This window comes from Apium graveolens, chromosome 3 (assembly GCF_009905375.1).
Source record: "Apium graveolens cultivar Ventura chromosome 3, ASM990537v1, whole genome shotgun sequence".
NCBI lineage: Eukaryota > Viridiplantae > Streptophyta > Magnoliopsida > Apiales > Apiaceae > Apium > Apium graveolens.
The window spans coordinates 43029695-43037249 of NC_133649.1; the positions used below are offsets into that span (position 1 = coordinate 43029695).

At 33.6% G+C, this 7555-nt stretch overlaps 1 pseudogene; it reads right to left on the minus strand.

Annotated features, from left to right (window-relative positions):
• Positions 1-3327: 3327 nt before the first annotated feature.
• On the minus strand, positions 3328-7111 carry LOC141714170 (protein DETOXIFICATION 27-like; annotated as a pseudogene).
• Positions 7112-7555: the final 444 nt, after the last annotated feature.

Consider the following 7555-nt stretch of genomic DNA (forward strand, 5'->3'; position numbering starts at 1 on the left):
TATTCAACCCCCTTCTACAGTATTGTGTGACCTAACAACATCCAATCATTGAGTTCAAGCATTCGTGTGGATACCGATAGAGCGCAGATCGCGAGAGCGGGATGCATGGTGATTGAACAATCTTTGGATCTCCATTATTCAACCAATTTGTAAAGCTTCTTAAGGTAAACAAACTGATCTATGAATTAAATATTTGTTTTTCGTATGGATCCTGCGGTGGATTTTGAAAATTCTTGTTTTTCATGTTTTAATTATTGTTTCCGTTGTATTTATGTGCTCGAAACCCTTCACACCAGTATCGTGGGAAAGTGTCCACATCTCCACGGGTATTCTGGGAAGATAGTCACCAATCCTTGCCATATATGCGTCATGCTTCGAGACTTGCATGGTGGTTCCAGCTTTCCACATTAATTTTTTTAGTTCACCACCAGGGTGATGATGGGAAAAGTTGCTTCTGACATGGAGTAGACATAACATATGGATTCCTAATGGCTCAGCAGATCCGTTTTGAGGGTCTCGTAGTGCAAAGATAATACTGGCTGCACGGTCAGAAATGATGCACACGCCGGCCTTTGACCGACAAACATGTCTCCGAAGACGCTGCAAAAACCAAGACCAGTTCTCGTACGTCTCAACATCAACCAAGCCATAACAAAGAGGAAAGGGTGGTTGTTTGAATCTACACCCATAGCAAGAAGCAGCTTGCCCCTATATATCCCTTCAAGAAAGTTCCGTCTATTGAAATCACAGGACATGAATGTTGCCACCCGTCCATCATTGCCTTCAAATACCTAAAAAATCGCTTGCATACGGACGTGCCTCGTTCCTCAGTAAGAGGCACAAAATCAATCTCATAAATGGTTCCAGGATTTATCTTGATAATGGCTGCCAAAAACATGGGCAGAGCTTGATATGTTGTAGCCCAACTACTATAGACTTCCTCAACGACTATTTGTTGCCTCTCCACGCTTTCTTGTACCCCACTATATGATTGTGCTCGTTGTTGATAAGTGGGATAATAGTTTTAATGGAAATTTATGATGTATCTATTACCTATTTCACATATCACAGTAAATGTCAAAATATTTATGTACCGAATATGTAGCGAAGTTCAATATTTATGTATGTGAAATTACTTACAAGTGGTTGCCCTACAATGGTTCATAGTTGGATTTTGGTTGCCCTAAACCCCGTAAATCAATTAGGGTTTAGACTATTCTAAATTATAAGTCTTTAATCATTATGTTATGTTATTTATTATTTTAAATGTTTTTAGAACCCAAATGGCGATTTTTGAACTTTAAAATATTAAAAGTTGTTGAATTAGAACCTAAGTTGAATTTTAATATTCTTGAAATCTAATAAAAATGTATGAAAATATAAAATATTAATTATCACAGTCATCTAGAATCGGAGCCTTGAAAAAGAAAGAGAGGGTAATACAAGATCAAGATCAAGATGTGACAATCCGTCGTTATCTGCCTTTATGGTGTGTACCCATACCCACACTCTAAATACTAGACATGTAAATTCTAAATACTAGATATGTAAATTCATATTCGTTCGTGTCGTCTGCTTTTCTGTCATGTATTTTCGTATTTCGTGTACCTGTATATTCGTTCGTGTCGCATGTAAATCCGTCATTATTTAGGATTCGTGTACTTTCGTTTCGTGTCGTTTTGTGTCGTATTTTTCGTGTAAAATTAAAAATAATTATTAATTAAAATAAATAAAAAAAATATAATATAAGATTTTTGGGTAATTTCTTATGAAATATAATAAAAATATATATTTAGATCATATTTATATACGTATTATAGTATTTATTTTAAAAAATAAATATGCATATATTTATTATAAATATACATATATTCATTATTAATATTTATATTTAAATATAATATTTATTTATGTCATATACTTAGTGTTATGTCGTGTACTTGAAGAGAAGACATAAAATCGACACTGTATTTTCGTGTTTGTGTATTTTCATGTTGTGTACTAAAAAGGTGAACGCAAACACTAGTTTTCGTGTCGTTTCGTGTGGTGTAAGTCGTTTGTCGTGTTCAAAATTGTCGGGTCTACTAAATACTAACATCTGGCTATCTCTTAGACCATTTTCAATTGAGTGCTAAATTAAAGTTGTCAAGATTGTGAACTCGTCAATAATATTAATATACTATTATCTCTTTTTTCAATTGTACTTTTAGCCAAAATTTACTTCAATTGTTAGCACTCAAATTTGCCAAATTATTCTTATACAAGTAAAATTTAAAATAGATATGAATGAAAATGTCTTTATTATGACACGTAACATTGTTTTTATTTTGGGAGTGCTAAAAGGTGCTGGGCTATTATAATTGACATCACTAAAGACTCATTTGTTAACTCATGAACGGTATTAAATGAACTGGATGAGCTATAAATAGGCTCGTTAAGATTGTTTGTTAGAGTTTATTTTTTACTGGACGAGACCAAAATTATTCTGGACTAAGTAATTAAAAAACTTCACTAAAGAGTCACCTCTATGGTCTGGTGTGGCCCATATTTTTCCATTTATTTGGCAAGGCTCAAATAAAAATACAATGAGCTTATTAATATTGTAATTTATTAATTATTTCTTTGAATATATCTATACATTATTTTCATTTTTGCATGTACAAACCTCATTTAAAACTATATATTGAAATTATATAAATAATAATTAGTAACTTTGTGAGATGCTAATTTTATTAAATAGTTTTATCATTTATCAAAATTAATTGAAAAGGGTCTAAAAGATAGGTGTGATATAATTTATTACAAAATTTTAAAAATAAAATAATTGAGTATACAAGAAATTATATATAATATTATCATTGAATTTTTTTTTAATTCATTATACTCATTTTGTATTTAAGTCACAAAAATTATTTTATATTATGTTTATCAAAAAAGTAATAAATAATAATTATTATTAAAAAATAATTACATATTACTGTTCATAGAAGTCATATAGTAATTTACCAAACAATAAAATAATTGAATCAGACAATATTTAATTTATAATTTTAATCATTCAAAAAAATACTCATTAAAATTTAGCAAATGACCCCTAAATCTTTTATAAATAGCAAACAAAAGTGTCATAATATATGGGTTTGGGCCCTCTTCTTAGCACACTATAGGAGATGCTATCATAAATAGGCTGAGCAGTAACATTTAGACACTTTTTTATGAGTTAACTTTTTTTATTGATGAATATTTCTGTGTAAGGGAATTCATGGTTATTAATAGTGCAAAGACCAATAAAAGATTATCACTTAATATTTTATTGTGTGCCATGATTACATGATAAAAAAATCCATTTATTATTCTTGCACACCGTTTAAGTTCATTGGCAAGAATAATGAACTTCAAGAGTGGGCAAGAATGATGTTCTTCAACCAGATTTTGAGGTGCCTATAACATAAATAAGCATACATGCTGATAAACCGACTCGAAATAGGGTTTCCCCAGACTCCAGGTTTAGCAGCAACTTTATCAACATGTACAATAAAATTCAAGGTGTGGACGAGGAGGTGATTTAATGGCTAGGTAGTTATCATCAAAGGCACCTTGGTATGGTGGTTGTAGAATTGTCAGTAGCTGTTATCATCTGCCTGACCATTTTTTAACATGTACCACAGCTTTCTCCGCCTGCAGGTTAACATAGACCTTTCAGTTAAAATTTTACAGTTTTTCTAATAAATTTGTAAAAATCAAAAGGAAGCTGCTAGAGAAATGCTCTTTTCAGAATCTTAAATTAATATTCTAACACAGAGTGTGACAAATTGAAAGGTGCTAAGGTATAATGAGAGCGCAACTATATCTTCTCATGCCAGGGTGATTATTAATCTTGACTAACAGTCACATGGCTTGTATTTATATATGTCTCACCTCTTTTTCCCAGTCGCATCGAATGGTAATGAGAGCTAAAATCAAAGTCTGAATGAAAGTACCGCCGAACATCATTCCTGCCCAGATACCCTGTAAAGACCACATGTTCTTATGTACTCGCAAGTGCACGGACGTACTAAGATACGTATATAATTTTAAGTTGGTTCGCATTGGAGAGGGACTCTACGTATAATAGTTCATAGAACATACCATAACTCCTTGGTCAAAAACCCACATCATCGCGATTCCAAGAGGAAGGCCGATGAGATAATAGCAACCTAAATTTATATATGCTACATAAGATTGCCATCCAGATCCAAGAGCAACCCCTACAACATAATCATACTAATTATTAGAACATTTGGATGTCATCACCTGGCCAGAGTACAAACTGCTCTCTTTTGTAACAAATATTCGGAAAATTTAGGTGTATATATATACCGGAAAGAATTGGCTGAACACTGTTGAGGAGGATGGTAAATGCTAAGAGAATGGAGAGTTTGTTAACAGCTTCAAGTACTTCTTGGCTAGATGAGAAAATTAAGGCTAGTTCATTATGGAAGATCATAATAAGTAACCAGAACATGAGACCGATTAGTGTTGATGTTGAAACTGCGACAATGGTAGCAAATTTGGCTCCTTTTCCATTGCCTGCTCCCAACTCATTAGAAACTCGTACTCTGTCAATCATAACAACCATGATAAATGTTCACCCTCGCGCATATTGATACATTAATAACATAATAAAAGTGCAGGTCCATATCCTATTATTTGGTCCATAAGTAGCTTCATCTTTAAAAAGAATGAAGAAGATTTAAACAGGAGCTGATAAGAAAAATAAATACTTGTATGTAATTATTGCTCACCAACTCGCCTGCAATGATCTGTGGCTTTCATAACTGTGCTAGGAAAAGTTGTATTTGGTTTGTGACAAAGATGGTAATTTAGGTTGATTGCCAATTCTCAATTTTTATGTAATTACTTGGTCAATATAAGAGAGCTCGTAAACTGTATACAACACCTATTTTGTAGTAGTGAAATGAAATTTGATTTCTTACCCTGTTGCTGCAAAGAAAGCGAGAGGTATCATCAACTCCCATCCACTGATTGACATACTGTGTTACATAAAACACACACTAATCATTAAAAAACGATGCAGTTTTAGTTTTCCTACGTATACAAAACTAACACATACTAGTATTGTCATGTTAAGGTAGAATTAGGGGAGAGCGGGAGAACCACAGAACGTAAGTACCAACTAATTCTGTATTCTTCTTTTGTGCAGAATGCAAATTTTGTTATGCAGAATCGTAGTTTTTCATGGTTACCGAAGCCTTGTTTGTTAGTTAACAGAATATTAACCAACCTTATGTCTGTTTAGCTACAGTGCGTTTGGTTGATATCTTAGTTTCATGTTTTAAGCATAATTAGTGCAGACACATCTTCTGGTAGTAATTGACTAAAAAATGCAAATGAAATTTGTACTTTTTCGATTGTCTAAAGAAGCAGGTGAACTTAAATTTATAACAAAACGACCACTGGAATAATTAAATAAAAAGAAAGAAAGAAACGTGAAGTATTTTATATTTAGATACAACGCAGATTAGGAACAAAAAATAATTTCAACTATGAATGAGATAACAAGTACTGACCAAATTGACAAAGCATCAACTGCAATCTTTGCATTCTTTAGGTTTCCTGTCATCACTATCAGTATTCTGTAGTACCAATTTTCCAAGCTGTGTCATAAGATAAGAAAACAAAATTTTGTCAGATTAAATTAAACAACACGCGGATCAAATATAAATAGTAAGTTTACGATGCCATCCTACTTAAAATGTCTACACAGACGATCAATGCAGAAACAGGCACCGATCCAGCGTTTTGTTTACAAGAAAAACTAACATGTACGTAGAAGAAGTTGTTTTTTAGGTTTAACAAACATGTAAAGAGTTTTAGGTACCAAAGCATGACGCCGGAAGAAGCAGAGAGTTTAAGAAATTCCCAGAGACCAGCAAATGCTTCTACAGAGAATCCATTCCAGGAAAGAGGGCAGCCACCACAGCTAGTATATATATAGAGAACGATAGGAATAATACCCCAAGATATATTCATACTAAGAGCAGTTCCCACTAATCCAAGTTGAAATTTATAAACAATCAACCATGTCAAAAGTACGTGCAATATTAGAGCTCCAAGAGACACCCAAGCTATGACCATGTTCTTCAGCTGGCTCTGCAAAAATCTTTGCAATGGAAACTGGAAAACAAAGCTGAAGTGTAGAGGAATTAAATACAGAGACACAACTCCACATAGCTCTGCGACATCATCAGGTTGCCCTAGTAGTTTCAGAAGTGGAGCCGCTAAGAAGAACACAGGCAGTAGTAGTAGAGAAACAACAAACAGAACTATAAAAGAACGTTGCAAATATATTCCCAGCATTCGGTACTCTTTAGCTCCGTATGCTTGCCCGCATAGAGTCTCTAAAGCACTTGCCATGCCCAACTGATCAAACACAAAAAAAGGTCACAAACTTATTGCAACATAAAAACACTCTCTATTAAAAAAAACTAGTTAAAACTTAGAACTGTAAATTACAATGATGATTTGTAGTACTGTGGCGATGATTTATTATATTGACAGGACTAATAACGCGTAAAATTTCACGTTACCATGAGGCCAAAGTCGAAAGCAAGGATAACATGTGTTACAATAGAGATAGCAGCAAGCTCAAGATCACCAAGATGCCCTGCAAAGGCCTGGGTGATGACAAACATGGAGAAGCTAGCTACGCGGCTAAAGATAGCTGGACCAGCTACGCGCCATAGCTTCTTTGATTCGATCCAAACCTTTTCTTGTATTTTTATTTTCTGCACAAAGCATTTATTTTTTTAATCCCAAACTTATAAAACATTTCATAAATTAGGATTACGAACCAGACTGTAGCTTTCTTTCCTGATACTTTTCACGCCTTTTTTCATCATGCATAATCCTGCCTTTCTCAGCTTCAATAACCAAAAAACTTTTTCCCACAATGATCTTCAAAGAATTTTGTAAAACATCAAGAGGTTGCTATTTAAAACAGGCAAGTATTTACAATAGATTAATTTTAATTGACAACTTATTATACCTGTCCCTCATTTTTTTTGCGTGGTTCCTCGTCTTCTTGACGTTGTTTTTTGTTACATACCATTATGTATTTTTCTCGATGTTCTTCAATTTCAGAATTGTTTATTTTATTATATCCTGCTTTTGCACCTATCTTCTCGGATTCAAATCTTGAAAACATATCTGCTTTTGCCAAAGTTGCACCGATCGTTTCTTTGCTTCACACAGACAACAAGGGGTAAGGACTAAGGAGGTTTATTACACAGGGGTTCTGATTGAAAAAGGGCATGAATGTAATTTTAGGTTTAAAACTACTATTTTCATACTTCAGATTGGATGATATTAAATGCAGTAGATTAGATACTCTATCCGAGGAATTATCACCAAATCCTCCTTGTTATTGAAAGTAAGGTTGACCCATTAAATGGCGTTTGACTAGCGGTTGAATATTGTACTTGTGCGTTTGACTACATGTTGAATATTGTGACGTGAGCGTTTTCAGTGTGCACAGTGCAGCTAGCAGATCGTC